This window comes from Trachypithecus francoisi, unplaced genomic scaffold (assembly GCF_009764315.1).
Source record: "Trachypithecus francoisi isolate TF-2019V2 unplaced genomic scaffold, Tfra_2.0 Lachesis_group5, whole genome shotgun sequence".
Taxonomy (NCBI): domain Eukaryota; kingdom Metazoa; phylum Chordata; class Mammalia; order Primates; family Cercopithecidae; genus Trachypithecus; species Trachypithecus francoisi.
The window spans coordinates 21,773,133-21,790,671 of NW_022681470.1; the positions used below are offsets into that span (position 1 = coordinate 21,773,133).

General features: G+C 43.9%; 1 protein-coding gene and 1 long non-coding RNA gene across 3 annotated transcripts in view; one reads left to right on the plus strand and one right to left on the minus strand.

The window, feature by feature from the left end:
• PBX1 (PBX homeobox 1) overlaps positions 1–17,539 on the plus strand; it is a 295,543-nt gene that overhangs the window by 208,254 nt on the left and 69,750 nt on the right. The gene's annotated exons all lie outside the window — the stretch shown is intronic.
• Positions 3,205–8,734, minus strand: LOC117076704. The gene is made up of 4 exons (XR_004434449.1): positions 8,521–8,734; positions 4,437–5,689; positions 3,968–4,224; positions 3,205–3,479 (listed from the first exon to the last, which is right to left on the minus strand). It is a non-coding gene; the product is annotated as an uncharacterized LOC117076704 (long non-coding RNA).

Below are 17,539 nucleotides of genomic sequence, written 5' to 3' on the forward strand. Positions count from 1 at the left end.
TAAAATACTGTTATGTGAAATCATAGCTGGTGGCTTTGTGCACTATCTTCACTGACTCTGCTAACCTTGTTTGAATAAATTTAAAAAATATTTATGAACATGTCCCATGCCCCTAGCAAAGTTCTAAATGCCGTTGGGGGTCAAAAGAAGGGTAAAATATGGTCCCTGGCCTTGGATAGGTAACTCTCATTTGGCAGTCAGAAAAGCAGTACATGTAGCAGCTGATGGCCATGACGATATTTAATAAATTTGTGACTTGGGTGACAACAGAAACTAAGTAACTGTATGACATCATTGAAGCACAAAATCCAGAAACAGAGAAGGAGGAGATTACTATATGCTAGGTTGAACAAACCTACAAGGACAGTTTAAACGTGGCTGCATGGAAGGCTGGAAAGAAACTTGAGAGGAACAGCTGGACTGAGCAGTGACTATAGAAACATAAAGTGTCATCATTGCAGATTTAAGAAGAGTAACATCTGCCTGGCACTTTACAGTTTTCCAGGCACTATATTTTCTTATCTCTATTTTCTCTCACTTCCATTACTATAGTTATTAATCATCATCATCCCTGCTTTACCTATGAGGAACACCAATCAAGTACCATCCCATACATATACCGTGCCCTAGGAAGGGCTCTTGAGGAAATAAATAAGACTCTGGAGCTAAGAGAGAAGCAGCAGGACACTTGCTCATGGTCACACAGCTAGTGAGAAGCAGGGACTTGGCCTTATCCCACGCCCTCTGATACCAACTTTGGATAAAAAGTAAAGGCTTTTTCTAGAGTTTTATATTCCTTATCAACAACTTCCAGTTTACAAATGGGTTGTATTCCAGAAATGTTCTTTTCTCTTTCCTTTTCTTTTATTCTTTTTTTTTTTTTTTGAGATGGAGTCTGGCTCTGTCACCTAGCCTGGAATGCAATGGCGTGATCACTACAACCTTCGCCTCCTGGGTTCAAGTGATTCTCCTGCCTCAGCCTCTTTGAGTAGCTAGGATTAGAGGCACGTGCCACCACATCTGGCTAATCTTTTGTATTTTTAGTAGAGACGGGGTTTCACCATGTTGGTGAGGCTAGTTTCGAACTCCTGGCCTTATGATCTGCCCGCCTCAGCCTCCCAAAGTGCCGGGGTTACAGGTGTGAGCTTTTATCCTGTTTTTTTTTTGTTTTTGTTTTTTGGCAACCTATAACACATTTTCAGGAAGTGTCATAAGGCTAGATTCCAAGGTCCATTTGGACCTATTGCAAAAGAGATTGTGCTTTGACTGTGACCTGCTTATTCTGTTTTAATTATGTCTGTTCATTCTTTACAAAATAGTTTTTAATACAAACAATACATTCTGAGGCAGGGCAGACTACATAATTTGCAGTTCCCAGTTCAAAAGGAAAGTGTCAACTCTTCCTTCAAAAATTAAGTATTTCAAGATGGCGTCATCAGAGCATGAAACCAAACACGGGGTCCTTCTGCATGAGAGGCCCTGGGGTTCCACACAGGTCTCATGCTCACAAAGCCAGTGCTTTGGTTTAGAATACAAGGAATACCTTTTTATCCTGGAAATTTTATCAGGGAGTGTGCTGGAGGCATATACATGTGCAGGGGCTGGAGAGGAGCAGTGGACAGGATATGGATTGGATGTGGCTTTCTGTGTCCATCTACTCCTAAGTACCAGGAACGTGTTAACTCTCAGTTGCACAAGGAAAAATATCTCTTGATAAGTCATCCCCAAAGAATTCTGATTTGGAGCAAAGGGGAGAATGTAAAAGTGGGAGGTAGCACAAACATCAAAAAAAAAAAGGGGGGGGAGTGCTTTCTGTACTCACTGCCAACTCAGATTTGGTTCATTTTCAAGTTTATAAGTTTATTATTATAAGTGTAGATAAGGCCCATTCTTATGTAGAAGTCGCAGCACCTTCCACATATATTTCTGGCACAGAAAAACAGATGGGATAGAAACTTACACAAAAATCACATCTGCCACTCTGGACAATTAAGCAAAACATGAAATTGCAACTAAAAACCACAGGGTATTTAAATAGAACAAGATTTCAAATGAAGGACTCATGTTGTTGAACCAGAATGTGGTTTAACTCTACATCTTCTGAAAAGGGAGGATATTTTTTGGTCTTTCCATATATACTCCCCCCCCCCACCCATCAGTAGATGTGCCTACTTAACGAAAACAACTTTTCTCATTCAAAGAGAGGCTAAGCCAAAATACAGTACTCTTTCAAATCATGTTATCTAAAGGGACATGAAAAGGGAGTAAAAAAACCTAACATTGATTTCACACCAGCCATGTGCTAGAGGCTCAGCAAAACTGCAGACAGCAAGTACAGCCGACTTTATTTTACAGTTGAGGAAACAAGCTCTGAGATGTCATCCAAGGCCTCCCAAACAGTGAGTGCTAGCTGGGGACTTAAGGCTTGAATTCTAAGTCCAAGCTTGTATTCTTCCCACACACCAGACTACCCATCCTGTTCGGAATTCCAACACAAGAAGCCCAGGACACAGAGGGGTACAGGGCCTGCAAAGCAATCCAGCCCCTCAACCTTGCAGGAGCCTTATCATCAAGAGGGGAGACCCTCCTATTAACATTCTCTGGGTCTTCATGGAGGCTGAGCACTGCTTTATAACTTTGCTTTCACTCCCTTAAATGTTTCGAAAGTGTGACTTGGATTTATAGATTGCAACGACTTTCCATTGTGTGAAACCCAATGGTTCCCAATAGAATGGTTCCAGCCAGCAAGAACGTTGCCCTGTACTGAGTATAGCGGAAAAAGAAAACAACTGACAGAGAAGCATATCATCTCTTTCTACCCACTGTGCCCAATCCACTCTGCCTTATCTCCCTGCCTTGGACCTGGAATGTTGTCAACCTATTTGTGTGAGATAAGAAAACTCTCATTAAGAAATCCATTCATCATGCCTGTAATTCCAGCACTTTGGGAGGCCGAGGCAGGCAGATCACTTGAGGCCAGGAGTTCAAGCCCAGCCTGAGTGATATGGTGAAATCTGTCTCTACTAAAAATACATAAATTAACTGGGTGTGTTGGTTCATGCCTGTAATCCCAGCTACTCTAGAGGCTTAGGCACGAGAATTGGCTGAACCCAGGAGGCAGAGGTTGCAGTGAGATTGCACCACTGCACTCTAGCCTGGGCAACAGGGTGAGACTCTGTCTCCAAAAAAAAAAAAAAGGAAGGAAAGAAGGAAGGCAGGTCAGCCATTCAAATTGATTCGAACATCAGATTCTTTGTCTGAACTTATACATGTGGTGTGGTTTGACTCCCTTATAAATACATCAGATTTGCTGGCTTAAAGCTTTGGAGTGGATCATGAAGAATCTCACAGGGGTCAAATGAGACTCTGGCCCCAAATTATGGATCTGTACTCTGGGTTCATTTTCTTTCCTGTCCCCTACAAAGGTGAGCAGAAGACACATTTCCTTTGGTGTCAGAAGTGGCTTCATCTTTGTGATCCTGCAGGGAAAGTGTGACACAAGGGAAGACTTAGGTCCAGAAGATGCTATAAATGAAGTGGGGAAAGCACCTTGCCCCTCATTAAGGCCCCTGGGACTCTCTTCTGCCCTTCACATGATGAAGTCCCATTTTGACATTTATTAAATGGGCCCAGTAGAACCAGTCCTCTCCTAAGGCTGTTGTAAGGACCAGATGAGGTCTTGTGTGTGCTGTACAAATGGGAATGACACTATCATAACCAGGAAGATTGAGTTGGAAATCTAGGGAGCATGGCAAATGTGGACCTTGAGCCAACTTTTATTCCTGTGGCACCAAATCATTTATGAATAACTTGTATATAAGTGATGAAACTCTATAGTACTAAAAGGAACTTGGTTCCAGTCACTTGCCCTCATGCCCTTACTCCATTTTGGTCTGTAAAAAAGTCTGTGCTCATGTTGATTCCCACACTTTCTCTCTGCTTGCCTGCACCTATCCCAGTTACCTACCTTTTGACTCCCTTTTTTAGCTTTCAGATGGTAACTGACTTGAGACCAGTACATACCTGCATGTAAGCAGACAGCCCATGCTTATCTGAATTCCTGGTGTAAGCCCAGTGTAGTGCAAAGAGCATGGACATTGAAGAACTGCACTTGAGTAAGCTGTAACTTTGAACTTACTTTCCTAAAAGGTAGGCATCCAGGATCTACTTCTGAAGCTTGATGTGTGGGTCAGCATAGACAATGTAGGTGAGATAAAATGAAAGCTGTTGGGAAAGTATAAAGCACTATCACAATAAAGAAGTCTAAATTGCTATTCAAAGGCTATCTGACTATCTCTGCCTTTTTAGAGCATGCTTATTTTCCAGGTCCATGTCTTAGCCTTCCCAGTCCCATCTTTGCTCTTTATAGATAAGGTAGAGTGACTTGCCCAAGATTACAAAGATCAAGAGTGGCAGACCAAGGACATCGCTCTCACTTGAAAACTAGGGCTCTTTTCACTATAGCCAGCTCTTTATTGGGAAATCCTTATAATCATTGTCACCTTCTGTGCTCCGAATACATCAGCCTTGCAGTTGGGTGCACACTTCCTTCCCTTCTTGACCATGCAGGCTAGTGCCATTCTCTTATTCAGTTTTCATTGCTGGGATGTCTTGCAGAATGATGCCTCAAGCTGTTCTGTATCTATAGGGGTCCATCATTTTCCCTTTAAGGATCTTCTCCTATAGGGTGCAGCTATGCAGTTATCTTACTGGCTCATCTCTATTTTCTGCTATAATTTTTGAAGTGCATCACCATCTCCTAACTGTTTGTACTGGTGGCTCAGAGAATTTCCTTGAGCAAAGTGCATTTCTGAAGCCACGTCCCAGCACTGCCATGTCTTTTGATGCCCTTGGTCTCCTTTCTCAGATGTGCAGTAAAAATATTGGTGTTAATTACATAGGCTTGAGATACATGCAAAGAAGAGGGTGAAGACAGCCGTGACCTCTAAAAGAGAGGCATAGGTCAGTAAAATACGCATTCATTCAAAAGACTGCTGCTTGTCCTGTGTTGGGCCAATCCTTTTCAGCAAGGTAATTTAAATTTAAAGTCAGCATCTCCTGATTCTGTTGCCTAAAGGTTCCAGCTTTCACAGGACAGGTACATTTCACTCCCAGGCCTCCTGGGAGGCCTCCTCCACCCTTCCTCTACCGTTTTCTTGCTTCTCCCTAAAACCCTTGAAGATATAGAATACTTCCTGCCCACATCTTCAACTAAGGGACCGCCAGGGGATTTCAGTGTTTATTGCTTTTTTCTCTGGGTTTGGAACAGTTCCGACCAGCTACTATTCGAAAAATATAGAAGTATTTTTTTGCTTATTATCAAAAGGAGAATGTAGTTTTCTTGCAACAAAATGAGAACTTGATATCTTTCTTGCCTCAAGGGTGTGTGTTGGGAGAGGGGGATGGTGTTCAGCCTTCTCTTCCTACACCTCTGTATCCTGGTAGCCAGAAACGAAGTTCCAAACCACACCAGCGAGGGCAGGCTGCCTTTCATGAGAGGCAGACGTGTAGTAATTACCTTTTTGCCTGTGTGCCTCTGTCCCCTTTGCTGAGAGGGTTCCCTTGCCGCTCTGTCTGTTGTCTGCACACCGCATTTGTTTGTCTGGAATGCAGAACTCCTTGCACTTGACAATCACGACAGTCTTTCTGCTTTTTCTCTTAAACAGCTTTTTTAAAGCCCCCAGAGACCCTTAAAAAAATAAAAAAAAGAATGCAAATAGAAATTGCACTGGAAGCTGAAATGAACATTGTTGCGAGTCATGAGATCCTGGTCACACTGGGACAAACTCTTTTTTATTTTGGGTAATATTTTTTCTTTGGCATTTATTACACCTCTGTTAAACACAGCTCATGTGACACAGTGTTACTCATAGGCAATCAGAAAAAAGCTGAAAGTTGAGCCATTAGTAGGGCAGGGCAACTTATTGTTAATAGCAGCCATTAAAGCTGAAAGGAAAAATTACCCATCTGCCCCCGCCAGACCTGTCTGTCTGAGATCGAGATTGGGCCTCCAGGCCGGAAAGGGGGCTGGGCAAACATGAGGGAAGGAGAATGGAATGTAGAAACTGAGATCTTTGTAAGGGAAGATAGAGTTGAATTCAAGGGTGGGCCCTACCCCAAGAATAGGGGGAAAAAGAAATCCTGCCCCAAGAATTCCAGTTGTTCTTTGTCTGATCATCCTTTCTCAGGAAAGCACCTGATAGCTTTTATCCAAAGATCTGCTGCAAAATGCATTTTAGCTACAGATAGGAAATTCAAAAGAAAGATTCCTGTAGCAACAACACTTTGTAATTATGAAATACTTTCCATCACAGTGCATAACATATAACAGATTTACTACACCAAAATTCTTTGCCATTAGATCTTGGGATACAGCAGCGAAATTTTCTCTATCTTTAAAAGAACATGTGGTTTAACCCCCTTCAGACATTTTAAATCCTAGCCAAAGATGCAACACCATTTACCCACTCTGACAAGCTACTCTAAAAGTGTGCTTGTTTGATAGGGCCATATCAGATATCAGATAGGAGAATCAATTTGAGAGGGCTTTGCCACGAATATGTTTATAAAACTTACAACTGGTCTGGAAAAAGAAAGGCAATTGGCCCATTTTACAGATGGTGCTAACTCACTCCAGTGCAGAGAGTGACTATTGTCACCAGGATCACATATCAACTTGGAAAATCGTAATAGAAACCAGACTTGTGGCTTGGAGTATAGCCCCTGAAAGGGTCTAGAACAGCCCACTCGCCTGTCCTGCCCTCCTTAAACCTTAAAAGGAACAGTGACTGGGAACTCTTGCTGCCCTGCATGCTTTTTCAGGCGGAGATATCAGAATGAGGTCTGAAAGGATACTTGGGTGGCCCCAGAGAAGACCTCCAGGATTGACTGAGAGTCTGAGCATTGCTGGCAGTACTTAGCATTTAGGCTACCCTGAGTGCATGCCTGGCTCATGATAAGTGGTTTGGCCTGTCAGAGGCGGGAGGTGCCTGCTGACTCAGACCCAGAGAGGTGATTCCTACTCTGAGTGTCTGATTTCTCAGATATGACTATATCCAGTTCTGGGCTCCAGCCCTGACCTGTTCCTTGGCTATCAAAACTATCATAAGGTCAGATCAGCTTAACTCATCTCCAAGGTACTTCTTGGAAGATTTTGGTTCCTTCTTGCATTTTGTGGCTTTGTTCCACTAAGAGCAGTTGTTCTCAGCCCTCTCTACTGGTGGCACAATTCTGAATACTGTAATTATTTTGGTTGCACTTTGGAATGAATTTAAAGGTCTCTCAAAGGATCTTCAGCTCCATGTCACTCATCAAATAGAGCTCTTTTCTATTTTCCAGCTCTTGCATATAGGTAACACACACACACACACACACACACACACACACACACGATATGCTGTGTCTTGCCTTCCACTCTCAGATCGTAACCTGATAGGCTGAATTGAGTCACCCACTCAGCTCAATATTCCTATTTCAGACACTGCTGACACACTGTATATCTTCCTGTGTACCAGCAATCAGGCTGTAGTCAATTAAATTGTTTTGAAAATTAGTTTTATGCACTTATCAGTTGTTTAAGAGTCTGGCAGTTTTGGCCTTAAGAGTTCCTTGTCAAAGACTATGGCGTGAAAGATCACTGGTCTCGGGCTTCTATGCTGTGATTAAATGTGGAGAGTGGTTTTGGGGACATGCGTCTTAAGGGATAAGCTAGTGAGGAATAGGTTGGGACTGGTAGGACGAGCGACCCATGGCACATTTCAGAGCCATTAACCGTACTCCACACCTCGTGGGCCGTGGCTCTGTCTTCACCCATGGATCATCTCAAGAGGGGATTCATGATGTCACCTGGCATCTCTGCTCTCTCCAAGTGTACTGGAAAGGATTGGGTGTTGGGAAGGCATTGGAAAGCTGGTATTAGAAAGAGTTAGCTGGGGAGAGATGTGACTGAAGAGAAGGAAGCGTGTTTGCAGTGTTAGGGCAGTGGATCTTCCTCAAAAGGCCCAGAACTTAAGAAAGTCAGAAAGCTATTTTTCTGCTAATCCCCATGTTAGTGAAGGCAATTTTTTAATGTGATACCACTTTGAATTCTTTGACCTTTAAGGAATATGAATAAGAGAAAAGGATAGATGGCAAGATGGATGAGGAACTTCAGAGGGGGCTAAGATAACTTTAAGGAAAAGCTCGTGAGTTGTTGAATTGTTTTACATAGTGGGGTGCTGTGAATAGGATGTTAAGGAAAGTTCTTCAGATATAAATGACAGAACAAGAAAAAAATAAACTTAAGACATTTTTTCTTTTTCAGCAAGGCACAGGGTTCTTTGGGAAGCTTCAAAAAATTCAGAAGTCGTGGTGCCTTTTTTCATGGAATTTACCAAGTAGAGACTTTTTTGTAGGCATATCATTAGATGCTGGACTCTCAAGTGAAATGAGAAGTCTCCATCTGGGAGGTATAAAAGGAAACCCCTATCTGGTTGGTTTTAGCATCTTCAAGGTGAGGATACAATTCTTAAAATTGTCTACCTATTTCTGAGTCTTGGTTCAAATTCCTTTGTAATGTCCATGTCAGTTGGGCCCCTCTGGGCCTCACTGAGTCACACATCACCAAGTGTGGCCATCACTGTGGTTAGAGGCCATGGTCTCTGTACTACAGACAATACTGTAATTGCTTCTGTGACCAAGTGAGGGAGGAGTTCGCCGTTTATTGTGATGTAGGCAATGTTCTATTTGTAATAAGCCAGAAAAAAATCTGTTCAAATCCAGTAACTTCAAGATTTTGCAAAGACTGGAAGGAGCAGAGGATGTGGGCATCAGCTGGAATCTAATTTGTCTCCCCTCCACACTTGCTCTTCCCCATTTCTCAACTGCTGTCTCCCAGTGTAATTACCATTTCGAGCATTTTCTGTTCATCCCCTGTAGGTACACCACATCGTGCCAACAAGCCATGGCCCAGCAGGAGTATACAGTAGCCTTTGCCAGGGTCCACCAGGGCTTGATTACACTTCACGGCTGTAATTCAAGCCTGCTAATCCTCCTCTGCGTTCGGAAAAGAGGCCTGTTCTGTTCGATAAGCTGATTACTGTCTGGTGTGTGCTTCATGCCTAGCAAGAGTTGTTTATATGTGGAATTATTGCTGGCTGGGCTCTGGGCTTCGCTACACTGAGGAAGCTCGCTTAGGGGTCAGGGATGTCAGGCTTCACCTCTGATCTGGGAGGGGTGAGAAGTGGAGTGTTGATTACAGCTGTTTTTCTCTCAACCTCTGTGCTGGTGGCTAAATATTTACTTTTCTCTGTTAACGGAAGGAGTCAGATAAGATTTTAAGAGTCTGAGACTTTTGCCCTTAGGACCCACTGTCAAAGATCATAGAGTGAAAGATCACTGCCCCAGACTTGCCACATTCTGATTAGGTTTGTAGGGCGATCTTAGTGGTCTTTTGTCTTGAGGGTTACGTTAGGGAGGACTATGGCGGGACAAGTTGAGTGTGTGGTGAAATCAACAGCCACAGACTCAAGAGTGCCCGACCACAGGGAAAGGATGCCCGCAGAGACCATGTGAATACTTTCTCACACTCAGAGATGTTTTCTTCAAAGCCACAGAAGCCTTGAAACCACCTTTGCCTCTGCCTACAAGCCCATCTCTGGTCTGGTGTGCAGCTTGTGGCTTGGGTGCAGTCTACAAAGCCCTTGCTCTTCATGGAGGAGGAAGTGCATTTTGTTATCACCATCTGTCCAGTGAGGTTGGCGTGATTTATGCTGGCTGCACTCTCGGGATTCCCATCCCTTTTGTGGGGTATTTTGTCCCCAGATGCAGAGCTGAGGTTCTGCTTAACACTGGCTTTTAAGTGTTTAAGGCCTACAAATGGCTATTCGGTTTAATGGTGTGATGACGGAGTGAATGCTGAAACAAGTACAGGTAGACAGAAGCACCTGGCCCTTGTCACCTGCTGCATGAGCATACATTGGGGTCTGTTTGTATATTTGAATATGTGGCAGTCTACACTGGAGTAAGGAAATAAGGATGAATGTCAAAAGGCTTAATTGTGATGATATCACAACTGGAGGCCATTTGTTGAGTAAACTTCCTCCACATCTCTGTATACTAATAATCGGTTTGTCTACGTTTCTCTATGACACCATCATTTCCTTTAAGGCAGGCACTTTGTCTTTTATTTCTGTGACCGTTACCTATCTGGCCCATGGTAACCAATCAAGGAATGGGTTTTTGATTTAATGAATGAGTAATTAATAGATTTCAGTAAAGAGGCAGCCTATCCTAGATTGAATGCACAGTATAAATTGCTAGGTATTTATGCTCATTGCAGGTGGGTTCCTTCCCAGGTACCTTTCTTGCCTCTCTGGGAAGCAGGGAATCCACATCCCCAGAAACGTGGGTGTTCCTTAGGTGTAAAGGGCATGGCCAGCTAAAGGCAGAACAGAAAAGCTGCTCTGGAAGGGGTAGGGGGCAGCTGTGGCATGTGATTTAGAAGGAAGGGGTGCTGTGCTTTGTCCTCACTGCTGAGACATCTGAGCCACATAGTACCTCTTGATCCACAAGTATCTTGAGTGGTGTTTTTTTTTTTTTTTTTTTTTTTTTTTGAGACGGAGTCTCGCTCTGTCACCCAGGCTGGAGTACAGTGGCGCAATCTCTGCTCACTGCAGCTCTGCCTCCCGGGTTCACGCCATTCTCCTGCCTCAGCCTCCGGAGTAGCTGGGACTACAGGTGCCCGCCACCACGCCTGGCTAATTTTTTTTTTTTTTTTTTGTATTTTTAATAGAGACGGGGTTTCACCATGTTAGCCAGGATGGTCTTGATCTCCTGACCTCGTGATCCACCCGCCTCAGCCTCCCAAAGTGCTGGGATTACAGGCGTGAGCCACCGCACCCGGCCTTTTGAGTGTTATTTTGTCTCCCTCTTTTCTTCTGCCATTCACACCCACCGTTTTCCTTTTTGAGTCCTCTTTTTTTTTTTCATCTAAAGTGTTCTCTTCCCTTTGCCTTTTCTAGGGAAATAATTGTCCCTTAAAGATCAGCATATTCTCCAAATGGATGAATTGTGCCCCAAGGGGCATTTCTTTTTCTTGTGACTTTGATTTCTAGTCTTAGAACATATCCACAAGGAAACACAGAGGTGCAAAGTTTTAAGCCTAATTTGAGCAATAAAATATTTCTTTTCTGTGCAATGATTAACTTTCCCTTCTTTAATTTCAAGAGGTTAATGAATCTGTGAGTTCAGTATACTTGTCATTGTACGTATGGCTGGGCTAAAATTTAATATTGAATCTCTGCATTAAATCTTGTGGTTTTTTCATTTGTGCGTTGTGTGTGTGTGTGTGGTGGGAGGAGAGAGAGAGAGAGAGAGAGAGAGAGAGAGAGATGGGAAGTGGGGGGGCTGCCATTCAGAAGATGGAGGTACAAGTAATGGAGGCTTTTTTTCTTCCCCCTACATATGAACTGAATAAATGTTTGGCCGTCGAAAGAATAATAGTTTTGGAAAACCACACCTTGAAATTCACCTTAGCATCTTTGAAATAATCTCAGGAGGGGCTGGGCATGGTGGCTCATGCCTGTAATCTGAGTACTTTGGGAGGCCAACATGGAGGGATCACTTGAGGCCAGGAGTTCAAGACCAGCCTGGCCAATATGGCAAAACTCTATCTCTACTAAAAACACAAAAACTAGCCAGGCATGGTGGCACGCGCCTGTAGTCACAGCCACCTGGGAGGCTGAGGTGGGAGAATCGCTTGACCCTGGGAGGTGGAGGCTGCAGTGAACCAGGATCTGGCCACCGCACTCCACCCTGGGCTACAGAGTGAGATCCTACCTCAAACAACAACAACAACAAAATCTCAGGAGATTTTAAGGGTCAAGAGATGAATAGCGAGGCTGCATTCCAGAGACTCTGACCATAAAGCTAAACTCTGAGCATTTTCTCACAGGACATCATCACTCACTATGGTATTTCAAAAGTCTAGGGTCCTACGACTGTCACAGGACTACAGAAGTAGCAAACAAAGGAGGGCGGAATTAAGAAATCTCTGCTTTTATTCTGTTCATAATTATTTACATCCCTGTCGCTTAAAGGCTGGAGATAACTACCTGTCTGATCTCCAACCTGTGGTCGCCATCCTCGGTTTCGCAATCAGCAGCACTGTTTGAACATTTACCTAAAGCAGAAATCTCTTAGTCTATACCAATGTCAGTTCCCTGGGATTCTCTCTAGAAGAGGAAAGAAAACTACGTGAACATCATTCGCAGTGGTTTGCAGAATCTTAAAATTAGCTAGTTTACTTTAGGCTGAAATGACTCCATAACCTTTTGGTTTTTTGCAGGAAAAAGAAGTATATATTACATATACCTTCAACATCCTTGATACAAGCGCTAGATGTTTCTCTCATTGGAAACCTTCAAAATGCCTTTCCTTTCAGTTTTCCTGAGCCCACTTGTTATTTTGGTAACATGAAGATAGGGAGGTGGCCCCATAGTTCTGATTTGCAAATTGGGAACAGAGGCTGGAACTGGAGTATATCTCCTGCTGGGTGATGCTGAACGTTAAGACCAAGGTCTTACACCAGCAACCCAGTGCTATTCATTACCAAACAGGGCAAAAATGGGGTAACTTTCATTTCACTTCCATATCTCCTGTCCCAAAAAGCGAAGTCAAATTCAGCATTAAAAAAAAGTGTTTGTACAACTGTAATTTTTGATGGTGTGGTGTAGAAACAATACTGTGTATATTTGGTTTGCTTTAAGACATAATAGACCGGGTGCAGTGGCTCACGCCTGTAATCCCAACACTTTGGGAGACCAAGGCAGGAGGATCACTTGAGCTCAGCATGTTGAGACCAGCTGGGCAAAATAGGGAGACCCTATCTCTACAAAAAATTAAAGTAGCCAGGCGTGGTAGTGTTTGCCTATAGTCCCAGCTACTTGGGAGGCTGATGTGGGAGGATTGCTTGGACCTACCTGGGAGGTTGAGGCTTCAATGAGCCATGATTGCACCACTGCACTCCAGCCTGGACAACAGAGTGATACCCTGTCTCAAAAAAAAAAAAAAAAGAATAGGTTAGAGTGTGAAGCTGAGAAAACTACATGTGTGTCATTAGTAGTTTTTCTTGGTTTAGGCTAGTTCAGGAAAACAGAAACGAAATTCTGCAAAAGGCAGCATGAAAGTCCACATTGGCCTTCATGCTGTGAAACTCTGCCAGTTGCTACTTGAGGTTCAACCCTATTCTTTCTTCAGGGCACCGCCTTTGCTTGCTACCAACCTTGCTACAACTGGAGGCAGCTGTGAGGTAGGGAGAACACCCTGAGCGAAGTCAACTGCAGAACTAAGTGTGTACCCTTGGGCCACTTTGACTTCCAGTACCTCAGTTTCCTCATCTGATTAAAAAAGGGTTAATAATACCCCATAACATTCATGTGAGAATAAAAGCAGAATCTGGTAATTTTTTGGCAATGGATTTGTAAGATTTAATTTCCATGAAAAAAAACATGGCGTATTTAGTTCTTTACCACCTTGTCCACATATCTGTTCTAGCAATTTTACTTTGTATATTAGCTCTTTCCCCCATGATTCTGCACATTTGTCTTATTTCTGGTCAAGTTTCCCCAACGAAATATAGGTCCTGTCAAAGAGTAGATCCTCAGTATATTATGTTGAATGAACAATTGACCGAGAGACCAACTGGGGTCCTTGTTGGAGTAGCAGTGTTGGCAAAATTGTGCAGCCTAGTCACACTTTGTGCGGGTTGAGAGATTTTTATTTTAACTGAGCTGTAAGGCTGTCACTGAACATAAGTGGACATGACCAGTCTGGCAGAGTCAAACAGAGTGCTGCTGGAAAGCAGGCAGCACCGAAAGAGAAAAGCAAATTTGGCTTCTAAGATGACCATATGTCTGTTACCCCAGAAAGCATGAGCCCCTGCAAAGGTCTCTGCTGAAGTGGGGAGAGTTGGAGCCTCCTCTCTGTTCTGCAAAGGATTTGCAGGGTGCTTAGCATGCTGGCCCCAGTGTCCTCATGGAAATAGGGATGGCTTGCTAGGGGCTGTCCCATACAACCAGAGTTGGGCTAAATGAAGTGCCATTAACAAGGTGCCTACGAAGGGCCATGCTAATGTCTGGCCAGTGAAACGGGAACTTCCAGAGCAGATATTACATGGGTTGGAGAGATGTTGCTTTACTCAGTGAGCAGGAAAGTCAGACACCTCTTCAGAGAAATACAGTAAGAACCACAGTAAATAAGGCCCAGCCTCAGGGAGGCAGATATTTAAAGGAAAATTAAGACGACTCCTCATCTATCTCTCTGTCACCCGCGGATGCATTTAGCCAGCGTCTTGTGGTGCTAAATGCTTTTTGATGATGATGGTTCATGATGACCACCGTACCTCCCCACAGGGGTGGGCGCCTCCGATGTGATAGTTCTTAGTGGGGGGCTCCATCTCCAGTGCACAGAAAGAAGGAATGGTCCAGAGACCCCCTACTCTCCCCGAGTTCCCGATTTTACCAGCATGTAAAAGCAAGTGGAGGCAACAACCACCACAAAAAAGCCCTTCTGAAAATAAGAGCCTAATCGCTCCCATCTGCTCCAGTGCTGCTTCCTCTCGCTGCCTGCCAGGATGTTTGCCGCAGATGCTAAGTAGCACATTATTTTCGATAAGTTACAATCATTTACTTGAAATCTACTTCTCCTTTAAAATGTCCCCCTGGAAACTTGAATCGGCAGCCGAGAAGCCTTGCTCAGGATGGAATTTGAATGCTTGCACTCAAGTTCAAGAACAGTTAAACCCATTTGACCGCCAGGTGTTGATGAATTGTAAATTTCAGCCCCTTAGACTCTGTTGGGAAGAGAGGAAGACTGTCCAGGAGAACAGAGCCACTCCTTAGGCCTCATTTCCCCAAAGGAAGGCACAGTGCTGAGATGAGAGACAGGAAATGATGGCTCCATGGAGTCATCCCCAAAGCAGAAATGTCACACATCCCTGAAGACATTAAGTCAATAGCTTTCTTGGTCCCCATGAGATGTTACCGCTTTTATCCAGAGACTGGTCTAGTGAAGATTAAAGGCAGAATTTGCAATCTGGAGCTTATAATCTCAGTCGCCCTTCCCCCATTCCACTGTCCAACCAGGATTTCTTATTTAGTGCCTCTTGTCCAGGACACCGTTAGTATGATGTCCTGCCATCCGCTCTTCCCTGTCAGTTAAAGGCTTAGCGCGTTCAGGGGCTACTTGGAAAGTTCTGAGAAGCAGCAAATGCCTCCTGCTTTTCATGCGGCCTGTTTGCCTGTGTGTTCTGTGGCTCCTTGTGTCTAAGGACAGCACGAGTGACTCATTAGCAGCACGGCATGTGCTTGGGGTGGTTTTTGTAACAGTGGTGATGGATCATCCACATACTCTCCCTGAAGGACCCTGACTGACCTTGTATGCATTTGTGAGATGACTGTCTGGGGTCACAGGTGTTGTTTGTGGTCATGGAAAAAGAAAAGCTAATTGGCGTGTGTTTTGAAATGGACCTGGGGCGCCCATAAATAGACCCAGTGTCCTTCAGCTGGAGAATTCTGCTTCCACTAAAGTGAATGGAGGTGATTTCTCCTCTAAGTAGGGTGCATTGGGATCTCTCTTCCAATCCTCTGTACCTGACAAATTGAGCAGGCTGGTTAGAGTAAAAACCTGATTTTATTAGTATAGTGTAAGGAAACATCCCACTATAAGATATAGATCAGTATATGCAGGAAGGCAAGTTACAGGTACTCAACCTAAAGTCATTTGTTAGAACTTGGTCTCACAGGTTTACAGTTTAGTCCACCTTAGAATTGCCTTGGTCGAGATAGAATCTTCTTTTCTACTCCCTCATCACAGAAGTTCTTGGCTCGTTTCCACATACAGCCACCCCTCACCACCTATCACTGTATTCTCGGTCTAGACTCAACTCCTCGAGGGCACCCGATACCCTCACTAGGTGATGTCTTTCCCTGTTCCCTCATCCCGGACTTCCTGGGCCTTCTTTTGCCTCTGCTGATAGCCCTGGTAGTATCCAAGAGAGGCCCCTCTAATGACCAAGGTCTCTTTGATCTGCTCTAAAACCTCTTTTTGCCAGGAGTTCCCCACAGTGACTACTCAGGTTTTTCTGTGACTTGCCTCTGGTTATTAAATCTGCCTCTTTCTAATTTTCTCTGTAATACTCTAACATGAAATCACTCTGCCTTCTAGATTTTTTTCTTATTTTTAGAAATAGTTTGTATTAGCTTAGATTGGTTAAGCTGTCTAAAGCAAACAAAACAAAATCAAATCCTCTGAAAAACTCCAGAATAACATGGCTTAAACAAAATACAAGTTTATTTTTTCCTTTCCTTTCTTATAGCCCAAAGATGACTGGTGGGCTGGTCTCCAGGGTGTGGGAACTCCCATCTGGCTTCTTTCCCTAGAGTGGCTTCCAGCGCCCAGCCCAGCTCATGGTCTGGAGGATGGGGGAGCTGCAGAAGGGATGGAGTGATTAAGAGTACTGGGCCTTGTTGCCCAACTCTAGGCCACTGGTCACCCTGGCTGGAATTTGCGGTTTGGCATCAGTGACATCATTCCTTTGTCTGTCCTTGGTCTGCACACCTCTGTCTATGGCTGTCACCTGGCAGAGGTTTGCATTTCAATCTTACTGGGAAGGAAGCCTGGTCTAGCAGGGAAAAGGTGTATCATATTATCAGTGGTAGTTCTCGTCTCCTGTGATCTGTAGATTTGGAAGTAATCATGGATCGCGTTAAGACTAAATGATCGACGAATTCTGTAAGGACTGCCCAAGGTCAATAGCTCATTGTATTAGGAACCCTGCGTTTGAATTATTCAGCAGTTTTCAAAAACTGGGAAATATTCCTGTGGGAGCAAAATGTTCTTTATTTCAAACTTGTTCTGGTGAAATTGTTTGGAAAGTTAGAGAAAAACTAGTTCTGTTCCTACTCAGGTTGTAGATACGGGCTGGAAAATGCCATTTGGACTAGGAGCTAGAAACTAATTTGTAGCCTCAAGACAGTAGTGACAACGGCAACGGGGTAAGACAATATGGAAGCATGCACAGCCCAGGCAAGTCATTGTAGTATTTCACCTATGGGATTTCTCTACATCCCGGCGGAGAAGGGTGATTGTGAGTCGCAGATCCCATCCAAAATCAAAACTTAAACATGCTTCCTCAAACCTTCGAGTACAAAAAGCGTCTTTACCCTCTTCTGGTTATAATTTATTTATTTGTTAATGGAAATTTGAAAGCAGCCATTAAAGATGACTTCCAGGCCAGCTTGTCTGACACAAGGTGAGATTACTTCAGAGCTAAGTGGTTCCCAGAAGGGTCTTCCAGCCTGAGAAAGACAGAGGCTTCCAGTGTGAGCTCTGCCAGGCCAGGAGGATGGTGTCGCCTCTGGCTCAGGGAGACCAGGGTTGAAGACTGTGGCATCTCCGCTGAGTGAAGACTTAAGAAGCTGCAGAATCCTTAACGTACTTGGGCAAAACAGCAAGAAAGGACTATAAAGAGGAGAAAAGATGAGAGAAAGAAGACGTTTTG